Source organism: Lactuca serriola, chromosome 9, assembly GCF_051521515.1.
Source record: "Lactuca serriola cultivar US96UC23 chromosome 9, Lser_US96UC23_V15, whole genome shotgun sequence".
NCBI classification, from domain to species: Eukaryota; Viridiplantae; Streptophyta; class Magnoliopsida; order Asterales; family Asteraceae; genus Lactuca; species Lactuca serriola.
Genome location: NC_136416.1, coordinates 201,773,234 through 201,795,059, shown reverse-complemented (window position 1 = coordinate 201,795,059; position 21,826 = coordinate 201,773,234). Strand labels below are relative to the sequence as shown.

General features: G+C 38.6%; 4 non-coding genes across 4 annotated transcripts; all 4 read left to right on the top strand.

The window, feature by feature from the left end:
- The first annotated feature begins 4,962 nt into the window (after positions 1-4,962).
- TRNAG-GCC (transfer RNA glycine (anticodon GCC)) lies at positions 4,963-5,033 on the top strand. The gene has a single exon. It is a non-coding gene; the product is annotated as a tRNA-Gly (tRNA).
- Positions 5,034-5,041: 8 nt separating this feature from the next.
- LOC145077351 (small nucleolar RNA snoR114) lies at positions 5,042-5,130 on the top strand. Its single transcript, XR_013693132.1, has one exon. It is a non-coding gene; the product is annotated as a small nucleolar RNA snoR114 (small nucleolar RNA).
- A 2,988-nt stretch (positions 5,131-8,118) lies between these two features.
- TRNAG-GCC (transfer RNA glycine (anticodon GCC)) lies at positions 8,119-8,189 on the top strand. Its single transcript has one exon. It is a non-coding gene; the product is annotated as a tRNA-Gly (tRNA).
- Positions 8,190-8,197: 8 nt separating this feature from the next.
- Positions 8,198-8,285, top strand: LOC145077348 (small nucleolar RNA snoR114). The gene has a single exon (XR_013693129.1). It is a non-coding gene; the product is annotated as a small nucleolar RNA snoR114 (small nucleolar RNA).
- The last annotated feature ends 13,541 nt before the right edge of the window (positions 8,286-21,826 follow it).

Below are 21,826 nucleotides of genomic sequence, written 5' to 3'. Positions count from 1 at the left end.
AGGCATCACAAATCAGGCCACTCTAGTCCTATCATGAATACCTAGTCTTCTAGCATGCATAACAATTCATATCATATAATATTGTAAGGTATTTTGGGGATCTTTACCGTTCGGGCGCTGACTGATCGTACACACTGCTTCTTTCTTGCTTACCACAAAACCATTTACAAAAGTTTATGCCTTTATTTAAAAAGTTTTCCTCAAATCCTCGGTTTGAGTTCAGTTACTCCCGAAGGTGCACCCGAATCCCTCAAACCAAGGCTCTGATACCAATTGTAACAACGCAAATTTTCAAACAAATTTTTCATTTAAAAAAAATAATAAAGTATTTCCATTCAAAACAAGGCATAAATAATTTAAGTGTCACGTCAATTACAAATTGTCTAAATCCCAAGATCATAAAAACATCCTTCAGTGTGTATCGATCATGTCGGCGCCTTCCCACGGTCCTCGCTAGTACCTGAAACATATACATAACAACTGTAAGCATAAATGCTTAGTGAGTTCCCCAATATACAACTTACGCACATACGCCTTTCCAGGCCCTGACCTAACGGTCCATGTGTCTCAGGGGACTTCCGTCCCTGCTGGGTAAACCTTCCGGTCCTACCCACGCCGACCTTCCGGTCCATCACACAACATATTCCCTTCCGGCCCATAACATATTGCCTTCCGGCCCATAATATAATCGCCTTCCGGCCCATAACATACATAACATATATAACAAACAGCTTACCACATATAGCATACATATCACATATCATATCTGACCTTCCGGTCACACAGTCAAACCCTTCCGGGTACAGTATAGTGAGAAGACTCACCTCGTGAATGCTGAAAGCTAGCAAATCCTGAAATCACTCGTGCACAATCCGACGAGCTACAACCTCCCTATAACATCACATATCTCTCATTAACACTTATATCTTCTAAGTGTGACTATCCCTAAGAAGTCAGACTTAGGTCAACTCTGGTCAACGGCCAACGGTCAACGGTCAACGGTCAACTCGTTCGGACTCGGCGAGTGCCATGGCGAAAATAAGCCCCATAAGACGGATCTATTATGTAAAGCCTGTTAAGAAAATAACACATGAACACAATGATATTTAACTAATAACTAATAAGGAAAGAAATCCTACATAAAAAGAACACTTTAACCCTTAAAAAACAGAAAACAGCAAAAAAAAAAAAAAAAAACAAACAAAAAATGCAATTAACAACAACAAACAGAAACTGCAAAAAACAGAAAAAAAAAACAGCAAACAACAAACAAAAACAACAAACAAAAAACATAAAAAAAAACAGCAATCAACAACAACAAACACAAACAAAAAACAGCAAACAACAATAGCAAACAAAAACAACAAAAAAAAACATAAACAACAAACAAAAAACTAGAAAAACAGAAAAAAAAAACTTATACCTGTCAAACGCATTTTCATACACTACAGCTGTTTCCAACATTAGATATGTGGAGTTCCATCTTGTATCAACATCAAGAGAGGGTTTTAGTTTGGATTTTACTTCAACACGAGCAGCACAATCTTCAAAACTTTTATATCGAGCCGGTGATGATCGCACGTACGTCACAACATTTCGAATTCTAGTAACAGAATCAAATTGCTCTTCCAGTCCATCTCTAACAACAAGATTGATAATATGTGCACAACAACGTAGGTGCAAGTATTTACAATCTAGTATATCATTCGGCCCCACTAACATCCTCTTCAAATATCTTATAGCCCCATCATTGGAAGACGCGTTATCCACTGTGACAGTAAACACGGTCTCAATCCCCCATTTTTTTATACACTCATAAACCAAACTCCCAATGGTCTCACCCTTATGATTCTCTATAGGACAAAAATTTAGGATTTTTTTTTTTGTAAATCAAATGTGTCGTCGATCCAATGTGCCGTAAGACACATATAATTAATGTTTTGAACGGATGACCATGTGTCGGTAGTTAGAGATATTGTTTGACCTTTTAACATTTTTTTGACCTTTTCTACCTCTTGTTCAAAAAGAGATATACAATCTCTAGCAACAGTCCATCTAGATGGCATAATAAACTCGGGATTCAATTCCCATGAGTACTCCTTAAAGCCTTCATCATCAACAATACTAAAGGGTCGATTGTCCTTAATGCACATTTTAGCAATGCCTAGTCTGCCCTTCTCTTGGCTAAAGAAATGCTTAGCCAAAGACCCACCCCCTCCGTCTCTTTGGGCTTGAAGTTTAAGGTTGACTGATTTTTTGAACCTTTTTTTTCCTTATTATAAAGGGGTGATCTTACACAAGAATTTCTTAGATGACTCAGTAACCCGGAGGTACCATTATCTCTAGTTCCACAAGCTAAAACCTTTTTACAATATTTGCATTTTGACTTTTTAGCACCTTTCTTATATGGAAAATGTTGCCATACAACCGACTTCAACTTTGGCTTGTTTTCTTCTTCAGGGACTTCAAATTCATCATTTTGATCATCTACATCTATTACACCTTCATTTGTAGCCATTCTAAAACAACAAACATACACTGTAATTAGAGCCATATTGTTAAAAACATACACAATTACACACAGACAACTATGAAATTTGAAGACTTTGATGTACAAATCTGCTGTAGAAGATGAGCTATTCATGACTTTTAATCAAGAAATGGATGCCCAATCCTTCCAAAATGAAAGAAAATATACAAATGTGTCATCTGATGCCTAAAACTGGGACAATATCGAAGCTATGCCTATAGCAGTAAAGAAAATAGATGAGAGGTTATCAAAGTTGGACACCATAGCCAAAAAAGTTGAAGTTGAACTAATTTCAAGAGACACCAGCTCAAATTCGACTAGATCAAAACTCAAATCAGCTCAAATTGAATCAAATTCAATAGAAATCAAAACTCAAAGCATCTCAAATTCAACTAACTGTGATCATGCGAACATATTCAGAATAGTTGTAAATCGAGTCAGCCAAAAAAATTAATCTTACCTAGATTCAGAGTGTCGATTAGATGCGTCGAAGACCGAAGTGTTGGTCGCTGGTGAGCAAGTCGTTGGGTTCTCTTATATAGGTCGCTAGCTCACTGCTTGCTAATTGCTATTGCTGGTGCGAACGAAGTTGCGAGGGGTCAGCGACTCGACTTTGATGACAACGATTGAGATTTGAGAGAAGAGAACACAAGAAATTTTGATCAATTTTGGATGTCGGCTGGAAGAGAAAATTAGCATACGTGATTTTAGGGTTAGAGTTTTGAGGGGTTGAAAAAGTGAAAAGATAAGGACGTGGTATTTTTGTTCCCCCCATTTATTTTCAGTTTTCCCTCTAATTCTATTTCTTCAACTGTAAATAGATAAAAATAAACAGATATGTATATTTATCTTATACTTTAATTTTATTAAATTATCAATATATATATATATATATATATATATATATATATATATATATATATATATATATAATTTAATTATATAATAAATTTTGCGGTGCGGTTTCGGTAAATTTGCACGGTTTTTCAAGCTAAAACCGTACCGTACCATACTTTGCGGTTGTGATTTTTGCGGTTTCGGTATTTTACGGTTTTTTGCGGTTTTGCGGTAGTGGTAAATGCGGTTTTTGGCGCGGTTTCGGTTTTCGGTTCGGTTTTTGCTCACCCCTACTTCTAGGTGTGTGTAAGATTTATGGGGATACCAATTTGGGTAAGGTCGTTTCAGATAATGGTAATTTTCTACAAATATGGTTATTTTTGGTGATAGGTTTCACTCTTGACGATGTCAAACACAAAAACATAAGACTAGAGGGAGTGAAGTGCGGTAAGGATGACATGACGCCTATGTGGCATAGGAAACACTGCCCCCTCTATGCGGTTTGGGGAGTGCGGTTTGGGAGTGTGGCCATTCTTGGGAGCGCTCCTTTCTCTCTCTCTCTCTCTCTCTCTCTCTCTCTCTTCCTCCTTCTCTCTATCTCTCTCTTCTTTCTCTTTTCTCTCTCTATGGTATACCACTCTTTGAGTGTGGTAAGGGGGTGTGGTAAAATGAGGGAGTGTGGCACCACTCCCTCCCGCCTAAGTGGTCTGTTGATAGAATAGTATCCTGGCCCTAGGTTCCATTCCTGTTAGGTGAAAATCTTGGAGGAATTTTAGGTCTACTCTTTCAAAATTGAATAACACCATGTTTCGATCTTTCGTTTGTAATATATCCTCAAAGCCTCTACCAAATACCAAAACACAATACAAAGATAAACATACACTCGAAAAAAACTAAAAGGGTAAAAGAAGTTTACGTGGAAGAAACTATAACAACTTCAAAAAGTCCCATGTATTATGCTTTTATATACTAAGCATTATGCGTTTTGAAAATTTATATCTATTCTTTGATCAAGAGTAACTAACATTGCATAGCTTACATTATGCACGTATCGTGATTATATATAATGAATGGATTTGGTTTTTTTACTTTTTGGTAAATAAGCTGCCGTAAAAAAAGTATATCAGTTTTATACAAATATTAAACAATTTTGCTAGATGTTTTTTGAGATAAGTCAAGTTGTAGTATTATTCTATGAACGAAATATGTGTTGATTATCTATATTTCAAATTTGTATTGAAAGAATTAGATAAGGTGCGATGTCAAGGAAGATTAAAATGAAAACATAAACTCATGTTTTGCATTAAGAAGAAAGAAAACAAGAAAGTGACTTTATTGATTTTGCTTGTATTTAAAAAGAAAAAAGTAGACTGAAAATTCATAAGGGTAGATTTTGGGAAATAGCAATACCTTGATGTGTGCAAATACCATAATGTATAACTTGTTGATGTGTGTATGTTCACCATGTTAATATAGGCGGATTAAATTCACGTGGATTTGTGTTGTTTATACTTGCATTTTGAAATGAAAAATAGATGTAAATCCTTTTCAAACTTTAAACTACTTGTATATCAGATGATAGATTTGAGACAAAGGCACCAGTGGTCTAGTGGTAGAATAGTACCCTGCCACGGTACAGACCCGGGTTCGATTCCCGGCTGGTGCATGTTTATTGAGCGATGATGTGTCATGCCTTCTTGATGGAGGGGTTCATCACTATTATCTGATGCTAAAAGACGACTTTAATAGGCCTTACTGAGCTCTTTTTTTGTTCTTCCATTTCTGGGTCCTTCATGTGTTTCATTCACCTATAAAAAAATTATCAGTAGAATTTTGTAACTATGAAGAAATCTCTAAATAAAATTAACTACTGTTTGAATTTATTTACATCTTAAACCTTCTGCAGCCAAAGATCATCAAGTGTTGTGAAACATTTGATATTATTATCAAAATCATGTGTGTATATGTGGGGGAAAAATTAAAAGGAAATAACAAAATTCATTAACCAAGTCCTAGTTTTTAGTTACAATATAAAACACAATTAACTTATTAATTAGATGTATATATATTCTCTTTTCGCAAACCTCACATTCTCGACAAGGCTACACGCATGTGTGGGCCATCCTTTAGACTAGAGGGTATGGTGCGGTTTGGGACCGCACCTTGGTGCCACCTCAGCAGGGAACACCGCCCCCAGGGTGCGGTTTCCTACCATTGAGACCGCAGTGCGGCCTTTGAAGACCGCAAAATTTGATTGGTGGGTCAAATTTTTGACCGTTGAACGCAATTTCGTCTTTTTTTTTTTTGTTTTGTTTTTTCTTTCCTTCCTATATATATACACATATCAAACTTAATTTTTTTCACAACACAATCTTCTCTCTCTCAATTTTTTTTTTTTTTTAAAATCACCACTCTCCAAAAAATGTCTTCTTCTTCATCTTCTGATACCGCTATTGCGTGTGTTCAAATGACGGAACAAACATACAACGTTGTATGTAACAACGCAGCTGCAAGTTCTCAACAGAGAACACGAAGATACATTTACAGAAATCGTGAAGAAGCCAACCAACGTTTGGTGCAAGACTATTTTGCAGAGAATGCCACTTACCAAGGGTATTATTTTCGTAGGCACTTCAGAATGCTCAAAGTTTATTCGAACGTATAGTTGAAGATGTAACGAGGGAGTGTAGTTTTTTCCAACAACGCTACGATGCTAGAGGTACACCCGGTTTCACTCCGTTACAAAAATGCACGACTGCACTTCGTCAGTTAGCATATGGCATTCCGCCTGATGCGTTAGACGAAAGTTTTAGGATGTCTGCTAGGACAACACGGACAGTCTCCATTTTTTCTGCAAAACTGTCATTCAGTTTTATGGTCCAAAATATTTACGTAAGCCTACACGTAATGACATCTTGCAATTGCAAGCTCATCATGCTAGTGTGCATGGGTTTCCTGGAATGCTAGGAAGCTTAGATTGTCTCCATTGGGCATGGGAAAATTGCCCTACAGCATATCATGGGCAATTTACACGAGGTGATCATGGTCACCCAACGGTGGTACTTGAAGCAGTTGCATCACAAGATATGTGGATTTGGCATGCTTTTTTTGGTTCTCCTGGTTCGATTAACGACATCAACGTTCTTAACCGTTCACCAATATTTAACAACATATACAATGGATCCGCACCAGATTCTTCTTTTCAAGTGCATGGAACGCCATATAAGTATGGTTATTATCTGGTCGATGGAATCTATCCTGAGTATGCTGTGTTTGTTAAGTCGTTTTCAGCTCCACATGGTTCTAGACGAAAGAAATTCAAGAGAGCTCAAGAAAGAGCTAGGAAGGATGTTGAGCGTGCTTTTGGAGCTCTGAAGAAACGGTGGTTCATACTGAAAAAACCAGCAACTTATTTGGGCGAGGAAAAACTTCAAGAAATCATGTATACGTGTATTATATTGCATAACATGATTATTGAAGACGAAGGAAGAGCGATATGTGCGTTTGACGAGGAAGAAATAATACCAGAGACACAACCAATAGAAATTGGTGGCGAAGAGTTTATAAACAGAAGAGCAGAGATACGTTGCACTGAAACATTTCATAATCTTCACAATGACTTGGTGGAACACATTTACGGGGTTCAAAACATTAACCTTAATTTGGATCCACCGGATGACCCCGAAGACGAGTTCTCGAAGAACGACTTTATGTAGTTTCCTTTAGTTATTTTATTTATGTTTTTTAAGTTTATAGGGTTATTTAAATGTCATGTGTGTGGTTTTTTTTTTTTTTTTAGTAACGCAATGTACTGTTTTTTTTTATTTTCAAGTAATGAAGAATTATGTTTTTTTTTATTAAAATAGAAGGTATATTAAATTAAATTAGTTAAAAAAAAAAAGAAGTTTTATTAAATTAAAATACTTAAAAAAAAACAAAAAAATAAAAGAAATGAAAAGTGTGGCACCACACCCTTGGTGTGGCAAGAAACCACACTTAAGTGGTAAAATGTGACGTGCCGCTTACATGGCGAGGGAGGGAGTGCGGTTTCGATGGCACCACTACCTCCAGCCTTATCTTTCACTAAACCTTTGAATGCTTAAGGCAAATTAAAAAGAAATAACAAACTTCATTAACTTGCATTTAACTTTAACTTGTTAAATTCTCAACACGTGAAGGTTGGTAATTGAGTTAATGAAAAATATAATGCTGCTGACTTTAATTTGTGGCCATTGGGTAAGGTGAAAAAACCTAGTCAGGAATTTGATACACAGAGATTAATTGTAAAAAGTGTTCCATTTAATTTTCTGCAATATATAATTAAAAAGTTGATGACATTTCGTGTACTCGAGACATAATAGTTTCTTACTGGTATATGTCATCACTCCATTCAAATAGTTGATGGTATTAATTTGATGCTTGGTTGAATTGCAAAATGGAGCCTTGAAATGAATTCATGTTTTGTGTTACAAAAAACATTTAATTTATTGCTTTTCTTGAATTGAAAAGAGAAAAGTAGATTGATGATTTATAAGGGCAAACAGTGGAAAATAGCAATAAACTTTCAAGTGCAAATCTGATAATGTATCCTTAATTTGTTGATGTTTTCATTTCTACCATGTTACTGTTGCTTGATTCATGAATTATAAAGAATTGAACCATGATTGTGTAATCATGCTGCTTTTGCTTCCATTTTGAAAAGAAAAAAAGCATTGTTTTTTAATGGTTATTGCGGAAAAATTAAAACAAGAGCACCAGTGGTCTAGTGGTAGAATAGTACCCTGCCACGGTACAGACCCGGGTTCGATTCCCGGCTGGTGCATGTTTATTGAGCAATGATGTTATCATGCCTTTCTGTTGGAGGGGTCCATCAGTGTATTCTGAACTTTAAGTGATGACAAAAGGCCTTTCTGAGCTCTTAAATTTTTTTTTGGTTGTCACAATTTTCCGTACAAACATGAACTTATTATACTCATTTTATACGAAAGATAGCCCTTAATAAATTATCTTGTGGCCAACTTCCTGAAATCCCATTGACTGTTGGAATATGCATTAGGTTTTCTCTCCTCCTATGCCTTATGATATACTTCAACAGTGAGGCGCAACCTTTAAAATTTATTTCATTATGTATAATACATGTTTAGCAAAGTCGTTACCAAGCCACTTTTGACAAAAGTACATGTATTTATGGTTACATAATTCAAACAAGCAAGCATGAGGTATCTATACAAACACTTGATATTTCTTTAGACATAATGTATCATTTATTTATCTATGCAACCTTGAGGAAAAATTAAAAACACACCGTTAATGTAGTTTATATAGGGCAATTGGAAAACTAGTCTTTTTTTTAAAACGTAATGAACACAAAATCACTAATGGTGTAGTGGTAGAATAGAGTTTCCTGTCAGGGTGTAAACCCGGGTTCAATTCCCGGTTTGTGCATTTCTAGACATTCTAGGCCTTACTGAGCTCTTTTTTTCTTATTTATTCCTGGAATAGTATAAAGCAAAAGTTATCAATCATCATTTCACCTCATTCAACATATTTTGTACATATTTACAATTGAAAATGAAAATCCATTTCGGTGAGGTATCTTGTAACATGCTTCTGACACAGGTTGCTATACGATGATAAACTTGTTACACTTCTTAAATACCAAAAAAATCAGTTAACCATGCAAATTCTGTAACTATCAGACCATTTTTAACTAACTACATAAAATAGCCATCAAAATCAACAAACCCGAATGATAGTGTAGGTGAAGTATTATTCTATTAACGCTTTTCGTTTAAGAAAACAGTTACGTGGGCCTTAAAGTATCAAATATTGTATTGGTGGCTTAAGAGAATTGGATCGTCTACACGATGATCAAGAAATGAAGAAGGAATGCATCACATTGGAACTTAGAAATTGAAAATCGAAAAAGGTAGGGAGCTAACAAAAGGGATTCCGATATGAGGAATTTGATTTTATGAGTTTTGTTTGTTTTACATCACAATTTTGAATAGATCTGTCAAGTTTAATAATAGTTTCTATATTATCTTATTATCTAGATTAATCTGAATGTGTGATTTTGTTTTACATCAAGTTTTTGTTTTTCATTTTGCTTATGTAATCTATCTAAGTGTCTTCAATCTCCAATATGTTCATTAATAAATTGTAAATTTGTAATTTGGATCAATTTGGGTAATGAAATTTTATTGTTCTAAAAATAGAATCTGTCTTTATTCGAAATTATGAAATATGAGAATGTTAATAGATTTTATCTTTAATATGAATGGAACCTGATTCATAATAGGTTATGATTTTTTTTTTTTGGTGTGTGTGTGAGAACTTGTTATTTGGTTTTATGTTTATTTAGAATTGGTTTTATTTTTGACTTCTCACAAAAATGAAGATATACTACTAATTGTAAAATGGTTTTTTATTGGATAACTTAGGCAAATGGGTCAACAATATAACATGTATAACTCTATCCCTAGTCTTATATATAACATGTATAACTCTATCCCTAGTCATAAGATGTTTTTTGTTTTATTACCACTTATTAGTTACTTTTTATACTATTATTACTGATTTTACATATTAAGATATTAAAAAAAAAACATTTTCACAAAATAACGAAGTATTGTGAAATTTTCGTCTTTGAGGGGCCTTAACTTTTCTCTTGCGCATGCGAAGTCCCTAATTTCATTTATTTTAGGCGAAACGTATATTGAAAATATGTCGATTAGGTAAAAGAAGATATCATAATACTACCCCTAAATCGGAGATCGAAACATCATAATAAACCACACAATCATCAACACCCTGTGGCAGGGTCAGAAGCGGTGCCTCACACAATCGCTGTCTCAGAGTCTCAAAAGCCGCCTGCTGCTTAGGCCCACATTGAAATATGACCGATTTCTTGGTCAGTCGGGTCAAATAAACAACTATCTTGGAGAAATCCTGGATGAATCTCTGATAGTAACCAGCCAAACCAAGAAAGCTCCAAATCTCAGATGGAGACCTCAGAACCTCCTACTGCATCATGACCTCGATCTTGGCCGGATCGACCATAATACCTTTCTGGTTGACAATGTGCCCCAGAAACTGCACCTCATGCAACCAGAACTCGCACCTCACGCAACCAGAACTCGTACTTGGAGAACTTTGCGAAAAATCTCTCCCTCCTTATTGTCTCCAGCACCTCCCTTAGGTGCTCATCGTGCTACTCCTAAATCTTGGAATAAACCAAGATATCATCAATAAATACTATCACAGACCGATCAACATCGGTCTGCACACGTGGTTCATGAGATCTATGAACACGGCTGAAGAATTGGTGAGCCAAAAAGGCACCACCACGAACTCATAATAACCATATCGAGTCTAAAAAGTTGTCTTATGCACATCCTTATCCCTGACCCGCATCTGATGATAACCCGATCACAAATCAATCGTGGAGAACCAAGTGCACCCTGAAGCTAGTCAAAGGGATCTTAAGTCCTCGGGAGTGGATAGCGGTTCGTCACCGTTACCTTATTAAGCTCATGACAGTCGATACACATATGGTGAGACCCGTCCTTCTTCTTACAAACAAAATCGGGTCTCCCCAAGGCGAACTGCTCGGCATAATAAATCCCTTGTCTAACAGCTTCTGCAGTTGTGTAGACAAATCCAACATCTTAGGAGGAGCCAACCAATATGGTGCTTTGGCTACTGGAGCCGCACCTGGAACCAAATCAATCCTGAACTCAACCTGTCTCTCTGGAGGCACCCCATTCTCGGTAATCCTGCTCAATCGACACATTGTCCATGGTCGCCTTACCCTTATCCCGAGTATCCATAACATAGGCAACATAACCGGAGCAACCCTGCTGAAGATAGCGCCAGGCCCTCGCTGCAAAACACAAAACCAGCCAATGCTGCGGTCTCTCCTAATAAATCACCAACTCTCCCCCACTTGGGGTTCGAACCCGAACTAAATGTTGCTTACAGTCGATCACTGCCTCATTAGGGATCAGCCAATCCACGCTTACAATGATCTTGTTCCCATGTAATGGAATGGGAACGAAATCCACCAAATACTGCTTACTGAACAACTGAAGAGTACACCTCGGATGAACCCTCACAACCCAAAAAATCCTATCGTCAACAATCTCAACATCAAGAGGGCAATCCAGCTCCCCCAGAGCTCCAACGAATCTCTTGCTCAACGCAAGCGATACAAACGATCGGGTAGCCCCCAAATCAAACAATACCAAAGCAAGTATACAGTTCACCAGGAACGATCCTAAAATAAAACATATAAACATAAGCTGTAAATTCAATATAAATAAAGAGACAAAGAGAAGATACATACACATCACCGCATCGGGAACTGCATACGCCTCCTTTGTCGTCAGTTGGAAAGCCCGAATCTTCGCCATATGCGCGTCTGCCCAACCTTGGTGGCCGTCAGTAACCAGAAGAGTTGCAGGAGTAGGTGCTAATATTGGTCCTAATGCAGCTAAACTCGGACAATGGGTCTTCTTGTGGCCCCTCTGATTGCAATGAAAGCAAATCAGATCAGATACCGGGGTGGTGGTGGTGATAGCAGTATAATCCCTGCTAATATGACCAATCTGGCCGCACTTGAAGCATCTAGAACCACTCACCCTGCATGACCCCTCGTGCATATTGCCACAGCGGCTACGACCCTGATGGTCTCTCGATCTAGAATCAGATATCCTGGGCCTCTTGCCCGAACCCTCAACACTTGACACATAATCAGGCTTCCTCTTCTTCTCCATCTCCAAGTTAATCTCCCTCTCCCTAGATCGAGCAGTCATATCCTCTAGCGTCTTACAACTAGATCGACTTACAAACTGCCGAATGTCACTCCTTAACATCTTATGATACCGGGCCTTCTTCGTCTCCTCGTCCACCACATAATGTGGAACCAGAAGCGCCCTGAACATAGCGGTGATCTCAGCCACCGTCTCTGTAACACCCCGTTTATTTATTAGATAAATAAATAAATTAATGAGCGAATATTAGCCCTAAAATAAATAATTATATATAAAAGGATGGTCTCGAAGAGCTAATTGACATAGTTTAGAAGTGAGGATTTAAAAGTGTATGTTCTGGACTCAATTATAATTATTTATGAAGACAAGGGGCTCCTTGGTAATTATTTGGATTTAATTTAAAAGGAAATGAGGTGGAAGGGCTGATTATGTCATAATAAAGATATTGGGGGCTGTATAGTAAATTCTGTACCTAAGGTGTAAAGGATTATGATGCTGAAGGTTTAAATGGTAATTATCGGATTAAATTTGAAGAAGAATTCCAAAGCCAGGGTTGAAAGAGTAAATATTGGATTACATTTGAATAAAAAGGGGCATGGAGGGACTGTTATTGCCATTATGGCAAACTCTTGAGTGGAGTTAGGTATAAAGGTTTAAGCAAACCCTAACCCTAAGGACCATGTGCAACCGTCACCCCCTTTCCCCCTTATGCCTTCCACCACCGACCACCCTTGCTCCTCCGACCACTTAACCACCATCATCGAGAGATCTCCAGCCGCCGCGTCTGCCTTCCTCATCGCCACCACTGAAGCCAAGTTGCCAGAGCCAACCTCTACGTCAGAAGTAAGCAAGGCCATCAGGAGGCTGCTGTGGATCGTCGCTGCTACTGTTCGGTTCGCCGCCGCTGTAGCGCTGCTGCTCCGCTGTTGCCTCTTTCCGTTGAAGGCAAGTGACCGCCGATATCCAGCCGGGGGTGGTGCGTATTCGGAGATGGATGTGCAAGTTTTGGTGTTATGGGCGTGTTTCTTGGCTGGGAATCAACAGAACCGCTGCCACCACCGTGAGGTGGTGGCTATTATTGCAAGAGTTGTTTCTGCCATCTCCTCGTGTTACCACTGCTACCATACGCCACCAGGTGGGTGGTTGGCTTTCCTTTTCAAGTGAAGAAGCAAAGATGTGCGTTTTAGTTGGTGTGTGTGTGTATAACTGTAGCTCTCAGAAATGGTATCACCACCACCATAGGGTGGTGGCTGCCACCATGCGTCACCGCCGGCCACCACAATGTGGCTATGTGTGTGCATGTGTGTTATTATTAGTGTGTGTGTATTATCGAGTTATACATTGTAATGGTGCCAAAATAATAATAGAAATCTGAAACCACCACCTCTTGCCGCCACCGGCCGTCGTGTCAGGTGGCGGTGTGCTTGCCTTGTTGAGTTTGAATCGCTTGGGGTGCTTGAAACCCTAATGGGCCCAATGAAGCCCAATTGGAACTAAAAGCACAAACATGAGACTGATGGGCCTAGTGAAAACCCTAATGGGTCTAATAGACCCTAATTGACCTAAGGAAAACCCTAATGGGCTTAAGGACTTGGTTTTGGGCCTATTGGGCTAAGATGAGATTGGAAACCCTAGTTAGGGTTTAGAAAACCCTAATATTGGATTTTTGGGTTTGCGACTTATCGGGACCGCATCAGAATTATTTAATGAATTTAAATATTAATTAATAATCACTGCAAATTAATCTAAGCAATATTGGACTTAATGGATTAAGTCATTAATGGGTTAAGTAGGAAACTTAACCCCAATCAACATTTTATGTGAAACCCTAATTTCACTTGGGCCTTTTTATTGGGCTTTGATAATTGGGATAATAATGGGCCATCCAAGAGCAACCAAATGGGCTAAAATAATTTAATGGCCTTAGGGTAAGGCCCATGTAAGGGGTTTGGGCCCAATTTGGGCCTTAATGATTATATGATATTGGGCCGTTAGAATGTCAAATGTTGGACTCGAATAAATGGTTGGCCCTTAGAGTGAGATCATGTGGAGGGTTGGGCCCAATTTGGAAAATTGGGCCATATGTTGGGCTTTGACTCATAGTTGACTTTTGGGCCTTTGGATTGGGCCTTGGGCTTGAATAATGCTACGTTAGGGGTTGTAACGCCCGTAGATCAAGGCTAGTCAATTTAGAGACGATAAGTGTCAAAAATGAGTTTTTGGTAGAAGATTATTTAGAATGAATAATCTTAACTAAGTTGTAGTGGTCGTGACAAGGATTCCGGATATATAAAGAATGCCGAAATCCGAGTTATAACGAAGAAGTTATGACATGTTAAAGTTTAGCGATAGAACTAACACGACGCTATGTGACGTAAAAAGTGAATTTATGATAAAATACTTTTTAGACTTAGCGATCTATACGAATGTTCTAGAGTTCGTTAAATCAAGAGAGTGCATAAAAAGAACGTCCAAATCTGACTTCGTATGAGGAAGTTATGATTTTTCTAAGTTTCAACTTAGCAGTATGCAGCCCGAAACTTGAATTTTAGATCGAGTGATTTTTAGCCGAAACAATCTTAACGGGAATCGAAGATCTCGTTAATAGTAGTGCAACGGTAAAAAGACAGAAGGAAACAGACGTCAGATGAAGAAGTTATGAATTTATAACAGAGTTTTCCTGTTCCGGCCTACTAAAAATAATATAATAAAAATAAAGTCATGATGGGTTTTAGCCATAAGAACTTTCCTATGTGCGCATGCAAAAACCCTAATGCTTGGATCTAGGCTTTCTAATAAACATGCTTTGAATCCAAGACTTCTAATTACTAATTAGGTTAAATAAGAACACTGAAACAGATCTAGAATCATACCTTTGAGTTCCTTGTTGATCTTGAGGTCTTGGAGCTTCTAGAGTCACAAATGTCACTCCTCTAATGGCTTACAAACACCAAAGCAAGGAGGATGATTTGGGAGAGAGGAGAGGGGAGGAATTTCGACCAGAGTTCTCTTACTTAATCAGAGGTGTCGAATTCCCTATGCCATGGGGTCTATTTATACTTGTAGACTCCTTAAGGGTTACAACCTAAACCCTAATTGGATAATCTTCTCTTAAGGCTATCCAAATCCATTCCTAGATAACTCTAATGGACGATTTTAGCTATCCTAATCCTCTTAGAATTCGTCCATAGTATATCCAAATGGATTTACAGTCTAAAGCTTAACTATCAAACAATTGACAGTTTATACCCCTTTATTTAATTAATCTCTTTAAGTCACCAAATTAATTCTAATTAATTCTATGACTTATATTAATCAAATAACAATATATATTATTCATTATATTATTCCCATAATATATTAATAATATTTATTCTCTCTTAATAAATCATCCTATCAAGTTGCTATGGTGAAGGCAACCCAAAAGGACCATGCACAACCGGATATAGTTACAGCCTTAGACACTATTCCAACAGTCTCCCACTTGGATAAGTCTAGTAACTATACAAGTAAAATTCGGTTTGCAATCATAGCTCTCAAAGACGCTGTCAACTCTGATCTAATCAATCTTGTCCTTTAGATAAGGGAACGTACAGTCCTCTGTTAGATATCATGCTGACAATCCTATGGAATGGTTAGTCAAGCATTTAGGTTTCTCGATCTCTGATTTATTTGACATAGAACTTAATCGAACACATCAATTCAGTTCTGACCGGGCCCGGCACATAAGTCAAATCAAATCATCGAGCGGCCGAGATATCGCTTTTACCTTCTTAGATAAAAGTTACAGATAAACTTCGACTTATATGCATTTACTTATTCATTTACCAACTATACACAACAATACGTTTTATAACATCAAGTTACTGATGCGTTTTCGTATTATCAATGTACAATCAATTAACAAATAATAAACCATATATCTAGGTTTTAAGACTATATGATATTATCGTCTTGCGATCACCTTTTATATCTTATTCCATAAGGTGATTCCAGCAAGCGCGGGTTTATTCCAATGCTCAAAACTAGTTCATAAGCACTCATGAACGTTGCAACAATCCTTTGCTATGTCTAACACCATTTAGACATTCTACACACCAATTCATGACAATCTTCTTTCATATCTACTTCCAATATATGAATGATTGTGGACCATTTGAACAATTCTATTATTCCTAATAATTTCAATTATTCTGGAAGTCAAAACATGCAAAGTGAAACAATAGCTAAACAATTAACATAAGATAGTAACATTACTCATAAATAAAACTCCTTTATTTAATCATCAAATGTCAATTACATTTATCTATTACACGTTTCTAATACTATCTAATCTATGCTAATATCATCCTTCAGCCCAATACTCCTAGCATGCTGCAAGTGCTTAACCCTACTCAGTCCCTTCGTAAGCGGATCTGCTGGGTTATCTTCTGATGATATCCTCTTAACTACGAGTTGTCCTTCTTCTACACGATGTCTAATAAAGTGATACTTTCTGTCGATATGTCTTGATCTACCATGATCCCTCGGTTCCTTGGTTAAGGCAACCGCACCTTCGTTATCACAGAAAATCTCCATTGGCTCCTTTATGGCAGGTACGACTCCAAGATCACCGATGAAGTTCTTTAGCCATATTGCCTCCTTCGACGCTTCGCTCGCTGCAATGTACTCTGATTCGCACGTTGAATCAGCTACGGTTTCTTGCTTGGAACTTTTCCATGTCACTGCTCCTCCATTTAGGGTAAAGACCCAGCCCGACTGTGAACGGTAGTTGTCCCTGTCGGTTTGAAAACTGGCGTCACTATACCCTCGCACCTTCAAGTCATCACTTCCTCCGAGGACTAAGAACCATTCCTTCGTCCTCCGAAGGTACTTAAGGATATTCTTCACCGCAATCCAATGTGCTTTGCCAGGATTCCCTTGATATCTGCTAACCATGCTCAAAGCGAAGGCTACATCAGGTCGAGTACAAGTCATAGCGTACATGATTGAGCCAACTGCGGAAGCGTATGGTACTCGGCTCATTTCTGCTATCTCAGCTTCGGTACTCGGACTTTGAGTCTTACTCAACTTGGCATTACTTTGTATCGGTAGTTCTCCCTTCTTTGAGTTTTCCATACTAAAACGTTTTAGTACCTTCTCTAAGTAAGTATTCTGACTAAGTCCAATTAGTCTCTTACTTCTTTCTCTTATTATCCTAATTCCCAAAATGTAAGAAGCCTCTCCGAGGTCCTTCATAGCGAAACACTTCCCGAGCCAGGACTTTACCTCCTGCAGAGTCGGAATGTCGTTTCCTATGAGTAATATGTCATCGACATATAGAACGAGGAAGCTTACTATACTCCCACTGGCTTTGACATATACACAAGATTCGTCTTCGCTTCGTACAAATCCAAACTCTTTGACTTTCTCATCGAAACAAAGATTCCATCTGCGAGATGCTTGCTTAAGTCCATAAATGGACTTCTCAAGCTTACACACTCTATCCGGATGCTTCGGATCCACAAACCCCTCTGGCTGAGCCATGTAAACATCCTCAGCCAACTTTCCGTTAAGGAAAGCGGTCTTGACATCCATTTGCCAAATCTCATAATCATGAAATGCGGCAATTGCTAACATCACTCTAATAGATTTAATCTTCGCAACTGGTGAGAAGGTCTCATCATAGTCAACTCCGGGAGTTTGAGTAAAGCCCTTCGCGACCAATCGCGCTTTATATGTGTGTACGTTCCCATCCACGTCGGTCTTCTTCTTGAAGATCCATTTGCACCCAACGGTCTTACGTCTGGGCACGTAATCAACCAAATTCCAAACTTGGTTATCATACATGGATTGGATCTCGCTATCCATTGCCTCTTTCCACTTTAAAGACTCCGGGCCTGCCATGGCTTCCTTGTAGCTATTAGGTTCATCAAGATTTACTAGTGTACCATCACTAATATACGTGTCCCCTTCGGTAGTAATATGAAAGCCATAAAACTGGGGATGAACTCTAACTCTATCGGAACGTCTAAGAGGTAAGGATTCGTCAATTGGTTCAACCGGAGTTTCCTCCTCGGGTTGAGTGCCAGCGGTAGAGGTTCCTTCATCCATCGACTCTTGAATCTCTTCAAGTTCGATTTGCCTCCCACTGTCTCCTTGGCTTATGAGTTCTCGCTCTCGGAAAACTCCTCTCCTTGCAACGAAGACAACATTGTCCTTCGGTCTATAGAAGAGATATCCAAAGGATGTCGGCGGGTAGCCGATGAAAATACATCGCTCACTTCGAGGTTCAAGCTTGTCGTGAGTATCTCGTCTTACGAAAGCCTCGCAACCCCAAACCTTGATATGTGCCAACGAGGGAGCTTTCCCTGTCCACATCTCGTGAGGTGTTTTGGCAACCTTCTTAGTAGGGACTCGGTTAAGGATATGGGCGGCAGTCTCTAAGGCATACCCCCAAAAAGAGATTGGTAGTGAAGCACGACTCATCATAGAGCGAACCATATCCAATAGGGTTCGATTACGCCTTTCTGCCACACCATTCAACTGCGGTGTCCTAGGAGGCGTCAATTGCGAAACTATTCCACACTCCTTGAGATAATCGTGGAATTCAAGACTTAGGTACTCTCCTCCTCGATCGGATCGAAGCATCTTGATTTTCCTGCCCAATTGATTCTCCACTTCATTCTTGAATTCTTTGAACTTTTCAAAGGTGTCTGACTTTTGCTTGATTAAGTAGATATACCCATATCTACTATAGTCATCGGTAAAAGTCACATAGAAGCGGTTCCCATCCTTTGTGGTTGATCTAAACGGTCCACATACATCGGTATGTATTAAGTCCAATAGACCATCGCCCCTTTCACAAGTACTCGTGAAGGGCGACTTAGTCATCTTTCCAAGCAAACAAGACTCGCATGTGTCATCTTCCCTAAGGTCGAATGACTCCAACACTCCATCCTTTTGGAGTTGGGCTATGCGTTTCTTGTTGACATGTCCAAGACGACAATGCCACAAGGATGCTTTATCCATACTAGTGGAAGAATCAATATTCAAAACATCATTTCCAAAGTCATCAACAATCATAACAGTTTCATATATTCCATTATATGGTATAGCTTCAAAGTAAAAGACACCATTTAGATAAGCCAAAATAGAACCATTCTCATTATTAAAAGAAAATCTAAATCCTTGTCTAAATAAACCATGAAATGAAATGATGTTTCTTGCCATTTCTGGCGAATAGCAACAATTGTTCAAATCTAAAACTAAACTATTCCTAAGCACTAAGGAATACACTCCAATCTTGGTTACAGGCGACGATCTTCTGTTCCCCATGATTAGATTGATCCTTCCTTGCTCCACATCCCTACTTCTTCTTAGTCCCTGCACATTAGAACAAATGTGATAACCACAACCGGTATCAAGAACCCAAGAAATAGCATGATTAGAATCGTTAGATTTGATTGTATATATACCTGCGAAAGATGGCTTGATCTTTCCTTCTTTGATTGCTTGCAGGTAATCCGGGCAGCTTCTCTTCCAATGTCCTATCTTGTGGCAGTGGTGGCACTCTGCCTCCTTCGGGTTAGAGCAGGGCTTGGCGGGATCAACTTTGGTCCCACTAGAAGAGGCACCATCTCGGGCTTTCACCTTGCGATAGTTCTTCGATGAAGCTTTCCTCTTCTTTCCCTTCCCTTGTCCAATAGCCAAGACAGGAGCAGCGGGCGGATTGGGAGTAGGTGCAACAGACTTGTCTTTGAAGTTGCTCTCAGCAACCCTCAAGAGACCTTGGAGCTTGCTTAGGGTGACCTCTTCTTTGTTCATGTGGTAGGTCATCCTAAATTGGTTGTACATCGGAGGTAAAGAGTGAAGCACCATGTCGATCGCCAAATCCTCACCGAAGTCAACATTTAACTTGCGAAGGCGGTCGACATACCTTTGCATCTTTTGCAAGTGCACGGTAAGAGATTCTCCATGACCCATCTTCGCGGAAATCATGTTAGTGAAAATCTCGTACCTCTCTTGTCTCGCGTTTTGGTGGTACCTCTCCAATAGGTCTTGGTGCATCTCGTACGGGTACATGTCCTCGTAGGACTTTTGGAATTCGGAGTTCATGGTGGCGATCATGATGCAATGTACCTTCGTTGCATCTCGCTCATGAGTTTCAAAGGCGGTGATTTCGGCTGGAGTAGCGATTTCGGTATTGATTTTTCTCGAGCTTCTCATCAAGGACATACTCTTTGTCCTCATAGCGAGCAATGGTGCGAATGTATCTTATCCATTCGCTAAAGTTCGTTCCATCGAAGGTGACCTTTTGGCAAAGGCTCATCAACGTGAAAGAACTAGCAGCAGCGTTGTTTGCGTTTGACATCTACAATTAGAAAAGGACAAAGATAGATAAGAATCCCTAATTATCACCCAATAAGAAAATTAGGGCTAGGATCCAACAATAACATTTACATACTAGAAAAGGGATGCCGTAATCTAACATGCAAATAAATTGAAGGTAAGTGAATGACGATTCACTAATTCTCCATTACGAAACTTAAACTATTAGTCCTAAGTGTTTTTGAGAATTCCTAGGTTCGGATGAGATTCATTGAAACTATTCAATGGCATGTTTAAATCTCGATATGCCCCTCTTGTTTGTGACTGGGATGCCGAGGATCACAAAGCGGGTGTGAATTACCATGCAAATTCACATGGCGCCTTCATTGTAACAATCACCTATTCGATGTGCCGGTAAACCACACACGCTCCATTGAACTATGATAAACAACGAATCACCCTTTGCCACCTTCGCTTAGAACCAATTAGTGTGCCGGTAAACCACACACGCTCCACCAACATCTTAGCAAGGTGCAAAGTGTAATTTCATGGGATTGCATCAATTCACTTTTCCTAAAGTAACTAGGATTGGGAAATTTTAAAATATGTGTAGTTACTTTGTATTTCTTATTATACTTTTAATGAGAGGATGAGGTTGCCCTATCCTACCCGTTCGGCTAACGACCCTCCACCAATCAAGCAAGCGGTGGGTGTGAGTGTACACCCATTAAGCGCCATTTTATAGGCCGCAACCTTATACCCACCTTATAGATCGGCTTCGTGAATGAGGCCTACTAACGGTAAGACTAGCATTTAGTTATACATATATATATTATTCTAGTAATATCATATTAGTATAGGGTTGTATTTTAAAACTTTTAAAATCTAGGGCTTGAAATTTAAGTTGTCTAAATTAAAGCTTTTAATCACAAAAGTAAATTTCAAAAACATGAGGGTAGGTTTTAAACATTTAAAACATGGAGGATCAAATAACAAATAATTCCAATTAACAATTAATATCCTAATTATCTATATTTGATTTATTCAAGATTTCCTTTTAAGATAATTACCAAAATAATCAAAATAATCAATTAATTATCATATAAGGAAATTAAATATTTAATTAGTTGATAATTACCTTTAACTAGATCAAGATAATAGTTATATTTATCAGAAAAACGAATTAATATTGATCTAATTATTTTATGGTAAGTTAAGATAAGATAAACACAAAGAAATCCCGAATCTGGCCATTCCTGACGCCTGGACTCGCCGAGTGCACAAAGGGACTCGCCGAGTCAGGCCTACTCGCCGAGTCCACTTTGAGACTCGCCGAGTCCATGACTCAGAAACCAAAAAATCGAATTTTGCAGGT